This window comes from Anoplophora glabripennis, unplaced genomic scaffold, assembly GCF_000390285.2.
Source record: "Anoplophora glabripennis isolate ALB-LARVAE unplaced genomic scaffold, Agla_2.0 scaffold860, whole genome shotgun sequence".
Classification (NCBI taxonomy): domain Eukaryota; kingdom Metazoa; phylum Arthropoda; class Insecta; order Coleoptera; family Cerambycidae; genus Anoplophora; species Anoplophora glabripennis.
Window position 1 is genome coordinate 93,285 of NW_019417034.1, and position 13,921 is coordinate 107,205.

Sequence of the window (13,921 nt, forward strand, 5' to 3'; positions counted from 1 at the left end):
TATATTTAAATTTAATATATATATTTTTAAACAAGCTTTTAGTTACACAATGCATTATCATCCAAACGTGTATGCAGAATTTCAGCTCAATCGGTTGGGGATAACTGTTTTAAAAATCAAATGTTACAAACATTTGGCCCATACTAACAAGGTAACTTAAATAAAAGCTTGTAAAAACAGTTTTACTGAAACTTCGCCCTATACATTTATATTATTTTTCTTATCCTGTTATTATTATTATAAAAAGACCATTTATTATTATTATTATTATTATTTTCCGTTCCAATGTCTCGAATAAAGAAAAAGTCATTTTAATAGCTAAGAGAGTTCTTTGGAAAATTATTGAAATTTTTACAGGATTGTTTACCCTTTCAATAATCATTCATTAAATAAACATTTTTAAATATCAAAGCAAATTTAATGATTTTCTGATGACGACCGGAGATAAAGCCATCGAAATGGTAAGTGAAAGACAGTGTTTTATGTAAAACATATGAAACCCAGAAAAATGAAAAATGTATGTATACAAGAGAAATAAAAATTTAGTACTTCATAAAAAATTTCCTCTCGAGTTTCAAGTCTTCAAAGTAAGAAGAGATATCAATGAAATTTGAGAAATTATAGTAATTCTGGTAATTCATATTAATGCTCGTGCAAGTTTGAATTAATATTCAGTATTATATTTAAAATTACACATCTTTGACAGAGTTATCCAAATTTGGAATTTTCTGTTACATTATTCGATTCCTCTGCTAAAAAAGATATACTTACCCATATTTCAATCAATATATTACACGTTTTTTTTAGGAATGCTGCATTATTATATTAATAACATACATTAAAATAAAAATAATGAAGTAACAAGAAAATATAGAACTGATAAGCATGATGTTGAATATGTGCACCTTTTTTTTAATATAAATTAATAGGTACTGCATTAATAAGTAATGTAGATAAATAGTTTTTCAAAATGAAAAAGTTTTTTTATATAGTGCAGACTCTTTGGCAGATACTGTATAAGGTTATGAATACCCTTTACAAAGAAAACTACGCATTTTATCTAGTTATCGGAAATGTTTATTTCTTTTTTCAAAATATTTTAGCTTGATATTAAATAATGAAACTGTCAAATTTGAACCAGAATTAAAGAGTTGCTAATTTAAAATTGTTGTAAAATTAACACGCACTGTGTCAGTAACTACATATTTTAATTAGTTTAATAATTATCACATGTTTATAGTAAAAGATTTGTTTTAAGACCATTTTAAGCCCTTAATTAATTTTCTGGGAATAGTTCTAAAGTTCTAAATAAATTTGAAGATTTGCGCTTGTAAAAATTAATATTTAGTATAATATCCTCCCCGCTGCTATTAGATCATTTAATCTTCGGTGCAGCGATTCAACGAGGGAGGCCCAATACCCCTTGGAATATTATTCCAGTTATTTTGGACATGTTAGCTTAGCATAACACGGAAGTCTCAATTTAATGATTTTTAAGGAATGTTTTTTCAACTTTTTAAATGGAATATCCTGTATATTATTTTATTTTTGGAATAGTAATAGTGGAATAGTCAAGTAAAATTTTACATAGTTTTCGTTAATGATGTCCTAACATCGATATTTGCGAAAATATTTCGACTTTTTCATTATGAACCTGTATACTTACTTATCTGTGGCGATAAAGTTCCGCACAATATTAATATTTTCCTAACAATTATATCCCTTTTGCAAAATTATGAATTATTTCAACCTATTTTTTAACGCATTGATTGGAGATGAAAAAAAAAAATAGTTTGCAGGATTTATGTTTGGGATACGACTTCGCCACAGATTTTTTTAAGTTGCATCCCCCATATTTTTTAACAAAACTGAATGCCTTATATTTTTTTGGGTCTATTAGGAGTTGTCTGTTTATTGTTTTTGAGGTATGAATATACATATATATTATATGTATATTCATGACAGAAATTATATATAACATAATAAAAACATTGTAAACAAGAAATTTATAAAAAAAAACTGTTTTAAGAAATTCTCAGATCACTATGCAGTCGTAATTTGATATTTGGTACTAACTTTCCCTTTTGTCTTTTAGTTCATAGGCTATATGGTTGAATAACATTTTGATATTTCATAAAGTAGATGAACAAGGTGCTACAGTTATCACGGCGATAAATTTTATACAGGGTGTCTCATAATTAGCTGCCAACCCTGAACAGGCCGATTCTATGATCAAAACTAAGTAAAAAAGTTCATATGAACATGGGTCCGGAAATGCTTCCTAAGGGCACAGGGACCCATTGAAGAGGAAAGAATGGAAATCATTTTTTTGCAATATCTCTCAATCGCGTTGTGATAAATGAATGAAATTTGGTATACACAGCTAAATTTTGATGAGCAATTTGATGGACTAATCCATTTATTTCCACAAGGTCCATTGGGGTGGGTACGGGGGGGCCCTTGGTACTTTGCGTGTGTAACTTTTTCATCTTTGACTTTTTAACAAATTGGACAGCAAATTCCGTTTTCCCGAACTGTTTTACGTTAAAAAGGTACTCTTGTTTCAAATCGTTATCTTTAACGGTTTCTGAGAAAATCGCTCTTGAATTAATCCCACTTTGGTCAATTTCATAGTAATTTAAACAAAAAAAAATAATAATAATTTTCCTTTCCTCTCTTTTCCATTTAAAGGATTAATTTTTATTTAATTTAATTTTTTATTATTATTTTTTTATTAAAATTAGATTAAATTTAAACAAAAAAATTTTTTTTGTTTAAATTACTATGAAATTGACCAAAGTGGGATTAATTCAAGAGCGATTTTCTCAGAAACCGTTAAAGATAACGATTTGAAACAAGAGTACCTTTTTAACGTAAAACAGTTCGGGAAAACGGAATTTGCTGTCCAATTTGTTAAAAAGTCAAAGATGAAAAAGTTACACACGCAAAGTACCAAGGGCCCCCCCGTACCCACCCCAATGGACCTTGTGGAAATAAATGGATTAGTCCATCAAATTGCTCATCAAAATTTAGCTGTGTATACCAAATTTCATTCATTTATCACAACGCGATTGAGAGATATTGCAAAAAAATGATTTCCATTCCTCCCTCTTCAATGGGTCCCTGTGCCCTTAGGAAGCATTTCCGGACCCATGTTCATATGAACTTTTTTACTTAGTTTTGATCATAGAATCGGCCTGTTCAGGGTTGGCAGCTAATTATGAGACACCCTGTATATTTATTAAGGTTTAAGCGTTAAAACTTTACATTGACATTTTCTGCAGTATCCACTAGCTTTTATAATGTCTAAAAGGAATAAAAATTATGTTTCTACTTATATTCAAAATTCCAACTACATTACGCATAGATTCTCCCTGCTCCCAAAGAGCGATTATCATAGATTTTTTCGCTCCAGTACATTTTTAATATATATTAGGTATATAACAAAATCATATAAAAATATTGCTATATTAATTCCACAAAACTAAAATTCAAATATTCGTTTTTTTTTTATATAACTCCAAAACTAGAAATGCTATTGACGATTGTCAAAAGCCATTTTGTTCGTATAAGTAAAAATTTATGAAGGTTTTTCTTAAAGTCGTGGGCATTTTTTTAGGAAATTTCACAATTTTTAATTTATGGTTTAATTAATCAAGATGATTAATTGCAAAAATATATGATTATATGTATATACGCAAACAGGTCGATTTCGATAACTTTTAAGCTGGGATATGCGATAGTGACAATAATACGTCATCTTCAAAGATATTGTAGTGTCAATACGCATTCTGATTTCAACATAATAAGTTTGTGGTAGTGTGCGAGGGAATGAGAGCTTCCCAACTGGTGGTGAGTTTAATGTGCCATCATTGTACGATTTCCTTTCGGACCTTAGTAATCACCAAATAAGTATATTCGTGAGGAAAACGTGCATATAAAACTCGTGTGAAAAATAAGCTATCTTCCCGGCACAAATTTTAAAATATATATTTAAATCGATTGAATTTCTGGTTGCGAATTTAAATGTATACCTGTAATAAATACTCAAATGAAATACAACTAAAATTTAAAATAAAGTCTAAATATTACGTTACCCTTACTTTCTTTTCTTTTAAATATCAGATTTATATCCTAATGTCAGCTTTAAAGTTGTCTATTAAATTTCTAACTTAAAAAAATACAATTAATTTAAACACACCATCGTTGAACATTACTGTGAAAGTCTGATGATTAGGAATACACCATATAGGTACGTGTACAGTACGTGGGTTCCATCTAGGTGGAATGGAGGAAAAAGGAAATCAAATAAATTGTGATGTATACAGGTATACTAACCTCGATACTAACAGATTAATAACACACTACCACCAATGGAGAAACAAAATCGAGAGGATTTAATGCGGTCGAGATATGTGTATTAAAACGAAACCTCAGACGTACCTATATGTATATTAACACATATTTTTTTACTAAATATACAGGGTGTTTGGTAAGTCGATGCATTCCTTGCAGGAGGTCATAGTACAAGCGATTTATGATATATTTCCTTAAGCTACCAAATTCCGAAAACGCTTACATTTCGATCTACAGGGTGTTAAAGTTTTAATAAAAAAATGCAAATTTATAAATATTCCGGAAAGCGCTCAGAATATTTTAATGAAATTTTACCGGCTTTGACAGTTAACAACATGTTTTACGATAAAAATTTGTTTTCAGTTTCACCAGTAGCGTGCGCACAGGCATGTCTCTAGATATCGTTAAAGAAAAAAATTATACAGCACTGATATTCCTTAAAATAAAAATCATTTTTGAATTCCTTGTTCAACTTGGTAGAGATATTGTATGGCGTAATTCGGCTTGAATAATTTGAAAAATAGCGGAAATTACACTGCACTTAACTGCTTCACACTCAAACACTCAAAGTGACAGCTATTATTAATTTTGTCAAACAATAACAAAAACGAGTGCACAGCCAACTTGCTAATTTCTGTTTAGATAGTAAATAGTGAATCTAAAAACTGATAATTTTTTTTAGACTGATGTTAACTGCGAGGAATAATAATTTTTTGTAATGAAATTAAACAATACAATGTGGTTCCAATTTTAATATTTTTTCTCTCGATTTTTTTACTTATTGACATATCGAATGTTTTTAAAAATCTGAGATGTTTTAATTTGAAGTTTGTATTATACCCTAAGATCCCATTATTGTATTCAACATATCTTAAATCACATCTGCAACGTCCACAGTGCAATATGTTAAAGTTTGTGTAAGGTCTTGTCACAGAAAAAAAATGAATTGTAATTATTATTTATTTGTACTGCTGCAAAGAAAGACGCAAGGCAGTGTACTGATATTTATATCAAACTGGACTGGACGCGATACTGGATGTTAAGATTTTTAATTGTTTCCCTTCTGACTGTTAATCTGCTAAGGTTAAACGAATATACTGAAAGTGAGATCGTGGAAAATAATTGGTGTGTTTATGCATCCTATATACTTTAGTCTATAATAAAAGATGATATAGTAGTTTATTTTGTAGAATCTACTTTTATTCTAAGGCAGAGTTAAAAATAATGAAACTACAAATCAAGCTAAAAATTCTCAGTAATTCATGAGCGGTAGTGACAGAACGAACGTGAACCACACTTTCACTATTGCCTATACACTATCTATACACACGCGTACAGTAGTACAGTAATACCTACAGGCATCCATATAGCTTATTAATGCGTTTCATTTCAGAAAATATTCCACTGCTACTCTAACTCAGAGGAGCTCAGCCTCCTGATAATACGTTCATCCTACAACCAACCGTTCAGGTGTATTGTTCTATAATAGGGAATCTACACACATCACCACATCAGTGCCGTGTCGGTTCAGTATCAGTGTCGTCCATGGTCGATCAGTGACACCAATTTACATACATATATCCATCCGTAGTCCATTCAATGGAAAAACAAGATGAGAATTTAAAAAAAAATTAAAATTATTATTAATACAACTTACATCTTATTAACACTAATTTGTAATACATATAAACATTAAAATAATTACCATCTACTTTCACTTATTTTCTTGTATCATTCCAAATATTTTTTATTGGACAAGTCACATGGTTCAAGAAAATTCCGGATCAACTCCATAAGTATCTCACCCTTTCTAAGCAACATACGACAAAAGAAAAAATTGGATCGCGTCAATTCTTTGGTAGATACTGTAAAAATATGGCTGCTGACGTATTTAAAAATTAAATTAAATTGCATCACTGTGTCGGACCTGTATAAACAGATCAATCCAAACTCTAAGAAACGATATTTTATTTTTCACTGACACTGGTACTGCTCTGACACTGCACTGTCATGTCACTTATTGTTTGACTTCTCTTATGAACCAGGCAGTTTAACGACAAATTTAAAATTTCCAGCAAATCGAACGCCTTGGTAGAATGATTCTCTAATGTGTTAGTAGATTCATCTTATCCAGATGGATTTCCGAAAGCGTCAATAATTATATTTCAAAATAGTTGAACTTGAAAAATGTAAACTGTATTTCAGATCAAATTTAAACCACACGGGCTTTAAAAATAATACCGACAAACATTAAAATGAATTTCATTATTCATGCAATGCAGTTGATATCTGTCAAACACTAAAAAATTAACTTTGCTAAAAATAAAATTAAGCAATCCGAAAAACAAAAAACTGATCTTAGGACATTGAAATAACTTTTTTTTAACAACTGGGAAAATTGAACATATACAGACTTTATTCGATGACTTGTTTTTATCGCTCTAAGGTTTATTTACACCTGAAGCAGCTGGGCTAACAAGTGGTCAGAAAACTGTTTTTAAAAGTAAATGATTTTGAAAAGAACATGAGAAAGTTGATTATTTTATATGTTTATTTACGAATGTCTTGGTCTTGTCTAATGTCCTGCATATGTATTACGTAATCACTAATCACAAAAATATCTATTTTGTGAATTTAGGTTATGTTGTTTAATTTTGTTTACTGTGGCCCAAGAATATCTACAATTCTTGACTGTGGCATATGGCATGGCAAGGCAAGTAACACAAGAAATTTAAAAGTAACTAGTTTTCGCGTATGTGCATGAACGAATGTAAAATTTTTGTCGCATAAATCGTAAATTCGTTAATCGCAACTCGCAAATCGTTGCTGCATGAACTTACCTTAACACTGAATATGAAAATAAAACCGATGCTAAGTGAAAAGAAACTATAAACTATCATAATATCAATTGTAAATCTATAAAAGTTCATTAAATCTCCACATTGTTCATAATCTTTCGATACAAAATTTCAATAGTTAAAAACAAACTATTTTATTCTAGGTGGGTACAAAAAAAGGCTTCGTATTGTGGAAGTTAATAAAACCTAACCGAAATTCAATTCACCTAATCCCCATCAACAAACTGTAAAGGTCACAATTCGTATTGGGGGCCCGTCTAACGCGTAAATGCACCGCCAAGCATCAAGAATCGATAAATGTTAATCACAGAATCAGTAAATCGAGGCCGCTCAGATGATGCTTTTTATTTTTTATCTGCAACGAGAATCCCATCTGTTTAGATATTCTATTTATTAACGATAATATAGACAAGGACAATGACGTAGGAGAATAATAAAAATGGAAATTCACATCTAAAATAATCTATAATTACAGTGTTTGTATGTACTCGCCACGGTACGTACTTTGCCTATTTTAATGGAAATAATGAAAGCGGCATATTCATAAAGTGAAAATTGAAAGCAAACCAAAAATATTGGTTGCAGTGAAGGTACTTACATCAGTAAGAAAAAATATCCAAGAACCGTCTAAAAATTTGCTAATAGGTATCACCAAAATGATAATAAAATAAGTCAAACATTTGCGAGTACAGTCACATTCTCTTATTCTATAACAAGAGAATAATTCATCTGGTACACCAATGTCCAAATACTGTTACCCTGTTAACTATGTGTAGATATAGAACAGTACGTAGGTACAGCTATATTTATTGAAACGATTAATAACAATAATAATAATAATAATAGTAATATATGTATAAGAGATAAGATAATGATTATTTCATTAGTGAATACTTTTTATTATATTATATGTATCTGCATATTTTTATATCAGCATTTTAAAGCGAGTTTTATTATTTTTTTGATTTAAGTATAAAGAATAACTGTTAGCATTTAAAAAATAATAAAAATCATCCATATCTTAGAACAAAAAATAACTATCTAGAAATGTGTCTAAAACAATATAATTCATAACTTAGATTCAGATTTAGTAATTGTAAAAGTGATTCACCACTACGGGCCCATAGCGGAATTTCGAGCTAGAATCAATTAATCGCTCCACAAAAAAGTGTCCTGTCCAGAAAACCTTGAGACATAGCTACAATTCATGTTCAGATCTAGTCAAGATGCAACCGCTGTGAGGCAGAGGCAGTCACTTATTTACTTCATCGCTGCCGTCTTTATCTACGTATGTACATGATATCTGTAGAACCCGTGCTAAGTATTATTGGACTATAGGTAAGGTACTTAGTAAATAATATGTGTACGTTACACCAGTGCTGATCCTTACATTTCAGGGCTGTATCCAACTGAGCAGTACTGATTATCCATAAAATTCACACTGTCACAAACACACATTATACACACTCATATTTCCCTTGGTTTTCACTTGGACATTACGATTTCCTTTCGAACTTTAAACTTGGTGAACACTAACACCCCGAGGAAGCTAACGGTTGCTGGTTCATTTGTTAAACAGGTGACAACAAAAATTGAACTAACTGGTTTGATACCGAACAGCGCTTCTCACCTTTCTGTCCTACGTCTGCAGGTCGACTGAAAGCTGGGGCTCTTCGAAACCGCTGCAAGCCAGTCAACTGCTTTGCTGGATACAGACGCAGCGCGGGTGATATGTCATCAAAAGCTGCCAAGCTAAGAGAACGTTTACAGCTTATGACCAATCCTACATATGCATAACCATTTAGTTTTCTTTCATTTTTTTCTTTGGTTTAAAAATAATCAAAAGTTTTAAGTAATAGAATATGACGAAGACAAATTGTACCTCAGAAAATGATGAAAATTAATAAAGAACGACATATCCAAAATACAATTTCACAATAATTATTATTTGATTTGAATTAGCCAATAATAAACAGAAAGGAACACAAAAGATGATAGTGAAGTGTGTTTTCTTTTTTTGTGTCTTTCTTTTTATTTCGCCTAAATTTTATTGAAAGTAAAAGTTCTGCAGGCTGAAGCCAGGTAAATTTCAAATGAATTTAATACACCCTGAATTTGGGGTTTATTTTATTGTTTGATTTATATAAGTTAGGTATACCTACATATATCTAATAAAAATATGGCCAGAATCTCCAAAATATCTAGTATTCTTTCTCTCCCTGTATAGTGCCACAATGGTATGCCGTTTTGCACTCGTGCAAACATCCATAGAGTTCCTTGGAAAATTTTAAAAATTAAGTATAAGTTAGTGATAAAAAGTTGACAAATGTATTATAGATATCTCCTTTGTAATGTATAACAGTGTGAATTTTATTTAAAGACCTTAATATTCTAAAAAAATCAGCTCGTCGATATTTCGTCGAAAAAAGCACAATGCATGAAACGCGGTCGCTAGACTTGTCTCACTGAGTCCGAATCCGAATTTTAGCGATGGCAAGAGGCTATGGTGCCCGTCACCAGGCAAGAATGTGCTGAGGACCAGCCTTGAACCCATCTTAAGCGACCAAACGGCCAAATAATTAATCCCCAAAATCCGTGAGCTTGCATAATTGGGAAAGGTCAATAATTTTCTTACTCGTGGATTTTTTGGTCGACGTGATTCACTGCAACAAACGACAGCATAAAATACTGAACACGGTAATAATTTTCTTTTTGCGAATTTGGAGGATGCAGAAGATAATGTTTTGTTACCTTGTTGAGTGGCTGCAAAATGTTAAAATGCCATGTTGAAAGACCTACTTTATTCAAATTCAAACGTTTGTTAGAAGCAAACAGTAAACACCCCAGGTGTGATTTATTTAAGTAACTCTAGTTATTTTTATCATAATTCTTATATCTGCCATTTAAATGTTAAACAAGTTGCAATTAAAAAATTGGACCTGGACCTAGTCTGAATAACAAATACGTAAACTAAGAAACGATGATCAGGGGAAAATTGTACAATAATTCCCTATTTAAGTTACAACAATTAATTCATTTTGTTGAAGTGACGGTATTAATAAATACGTATTATCTGACTTATATAACGACACAACAACAATTAGATATTGACGATTTACCTTACACTTCGTATCACAACATAGGTAGTTAGTTACGAGTAGGTATATAACTTGCTTTTATCACAAATAATTGTATAACGCATTTTTATATCGAAATTCACCGTGATGAATTTACATATAATGACATTAATGTTACTTCTAATGCAAATAACAATTCATATATACCGTTAGTTTCTTAGAAATTTTTCTTGGAATGGAATGTGAAAAATATTCCATTACATAATGTCGTAAAAATGCAGAAAAGCCTTTACGTATTTTTTCCAATCATTTATCAAATATGTAGGTATTTATTTTCTTCCATTGATTATAATAGAAATCGTAAATATTAATCATACATTTTTAAAATATATTCTTAATATATTTCAAGTGTTTATATAAAAAGAAAAGTTTCAAGTAAAAAATTAAAAGGGTATTTGCACACATTGTAATGATTTTAATCGATAAGGCAGGGCCTCCTATTTCTGTAAACGGATGATAGTCGCTGCATCGCATCGTAGTTCGTAGTTAACGACACCAGCGAACGCTAGCACCGACCACAGCATTATGACCTCGAGGCCCCAGACCTCGACGGGGCCGTCATATCGTTAGGAAGGAAACCCGTCTTTACCGTTATCAGAGGCGGATATACGGGTGTAACGCGTCGCCCGCTGCTGATAAAAGGACTACACGATAAAAATAGTATAGGCACCCGAAAAGTGTGTCTCCTATTTGCGTTTTAGTTTCATTTCAGCGCTTGAAAAACTTGAACAGCTTTATGTTGAATGTCGTAAGCATACTTAAGTACATTTTAAATTATATTTCAAACACCTACGTTCCCCTTGTCTTCTATCATTAAAATCACCTTTAAAAAAAACTCAATATTATCTTATTGTTGACCACGGTAAGCTACCTGAAATGTTACGTTCTACATACCTACATACTATGTTTCCATAGAGGTAATACCCTAAAACAGATGCTCAAAAAAGGGGGCGATTCCTGTAAACAATAAGTTAATTACCGCGCCTATCTCACCATTTTAACTTCATACATAGGTATATTTACTTACTCTCGATTGTCCGTATAACAAAATGATATCTAAGTAGCATTTAGCAAACTTTTCTATATTATGTTCTATCCTATGTATAAATATTCTTTGTTCTAATGGGTACAATATTCAAACAAAACATTTATATACTAGTAATTTAGACGCGACCGAATCATTAATTGTGTAATTAGAACTGTAGTTTTGTGTCAGACAAAGCGTTAAATCAATAGATTTGTACATTTGCAATATGTAATAGGTTGATAGATTTTCTGCAAAATCGGCTCTTGCAAGAGACTTCTGTGATCGGTAGAACATATCGCATTTGAAAATGACCCGGTGAATCATAAAAATGTGTAGATTTGTCTCCACTCCACAATACTCTTAGTTTAGGCAGTATGAACAGCTGAGGTTTGATTCAAAGCATCCGCGATAATTTTCATTATAAAATAAAATATATTATATTGCTTCATGTTATTACAATACTTTAAAAATAAGCAAATAAGTATTACAAATAATGAAATAGTAGTACACAGCATCTACCGATCACGATTACCAGAAAACCTAAAAGAGCTCTAGTTGTTATAACAATATAATTGTTTTACCGTTTATTTGATTCGGCCAATTTGAAAATACAAATGTGGTGGTTCCAAAAATCACTCATGTGCAATTAAAAAAAAAAAAGTAAACCGAAATTACAAAATTATCGACATTCCTATCACATAATGTATATACCCAATAGGTACTGACTAAATAAAAGAACTAAAAATAAATGTCCAAATAAGATTCAGACGTCGCACACTATTCACACTTACGCCAAAAATATTTTCACGACCGACGCCATGCTCAGCTGACCCCACGCCAATGTATTGTTTTCCCCCGAAACGGCGACATGTGCGAGGATCAATTTTAACCGTTCTCACCTATTGAGGTAGTCAACTGATTGTTCTATAATCGTCATGAATAAAAATAGTTATTGTCAGTTATTTTTGACGTTTTATCCTATGCTATATTTTTTTTATGAAATTTGGAACACGTCCATTTCAGAGGGCGCTTAATCCAGCGATGTACTTATTCTAAAATAATCGCTGATATGGTTTCTTCAATTTTTAGAGATGTTTTAAAATCTTATGAGCTTTGACCTTCATATGCGCAGAAACATAATTCCGACTGTCGCCTAAATTATTCTACGTCCTAAAAACATTACACCTATTATTCACAGTCTCACTCTGGCTCTAGCGTAAACAAGCCTTTGATCTGATTACAAATATCATAATAAAATGCCCTATTCTTTATTATTTTAATTTAAACAATAAAAATATATTTAACGAACGTTCGCCAGTTGACTTTATTGATGCCCGAGCGCCATAGTTCATGTCTACTTGTAATGAGTTAATGTTTTCACAACGTGCTTATTAGAAGAATTATGGGGATGCGCCACGCCTTTCGCGCATTTCGCGGCTCATGAGATATTAAAATACCTCTACCTTCCAAAAATGATCTGGTAGACCTTGGTTTTTATATAAAAAGGATGACATTGGTCCTCAAGTACACTTTTCTCCCCTTTATAATTTAAAAAAAAAATAGTAAAAATCGCCCTGTAAATAAAAATTTTATGAGGGTGTCCCAGTTTCAAATGGGTCACAACTAAATCTATTCCGTAATTTCTTACTTAAAATGATAAACGTTGAAATAGGTGAAATTCTTGCCTAATAAACGACTGATAGTTCTGCGAAACGCCAACCTACTAGATTGCGCAACAATCTCAGACAACGCTGTAAAATAATAATCGTTGTTGAACATTATAGCAATAAATAAATATAAAAACACACTATTTGCGATCTCGAAACAAAGAGAGGAGCGATTTTGTAGAATGTGCAACTCTTGACATTACCCTTCTTCACACCGCATTGCGTAATTGTGGCCAGTAACGATGATTACAATATTTATCATTCAAAAGTTGCCTGCTTATTATTAATAAAAAATTGTATACCTAATTAACAGTATGTTGTGCCATTCGTTAAGCTGACAATTTTTAATAAAAAATAAAACGTTTTTGAACAAAAATACCACTGTTGCGAATTTACGTAGGTCGGTTATCTTTCTTCTGTTATGGAAGGTCCGGAAGGAGCGTACCTGTTAAAGCTGTGGTATCTGTCTGGATCAGTTTCACATTCAGTGGTGAGACGCTAGTCCCTCGCTCGCCGATGAATGGGTTTCCCAGGAATCTCATGCGTTTCCCTGTTAACGTTAGGTTTTAGGGACCGTCACAGAAAGACGCGAGGATCTGCACTCTTCCTCCATTGCCAGGTCTACGTGCTTTGGGTTGATGATCCACGCTCTATAATTTCTGTAAGACGCACTGTAGGCACACTATTAAGAGTTTGTAATACTTACAATGTTTTGCGTGATGGGTTTTTTTATTAAACCCTGTACACCATTAGCGGGTCTGATACCCTAACGTCTGAGAATCGCTGTCTTTGCACTGTTTAGAAGCACTGTAATGTACGGTCTCCGTGGACCACCGCACCGGTAGGGCTTTTAGAAGCTTGAAAATATTGCAACGT

At 31.9% G+C, this 13,921-nt stretch overlaps 1 protein-coding gene across 2 annotated transcripts in view; it reads right to left on the reverse strand.

Moving 5' to 3' along the window:
• The window catches only part of LOC108913650, a 118,065-nt gene that overhangs the window by 31,048 nt on the left and 73,096 nt on the right, over window positions 1-13,921 (reverse strand). Inside the window, exon 1 of one of the 2 annotated variants that reach the window (XM_018719230.1) lies at window positions 8,605-8,680. The exons of the other annotated variant lie outside the window; for it this stretch is intronic. The gene's annotated coding sequence lies outside the window, so the exon portion shown is untranslated. Of the gene's footprint in view, window positions 1-8,604; window positions 8,681-13,921 lie in introns of those variants that run through there. 2 annotated transcript variants of the gene reach the window in all.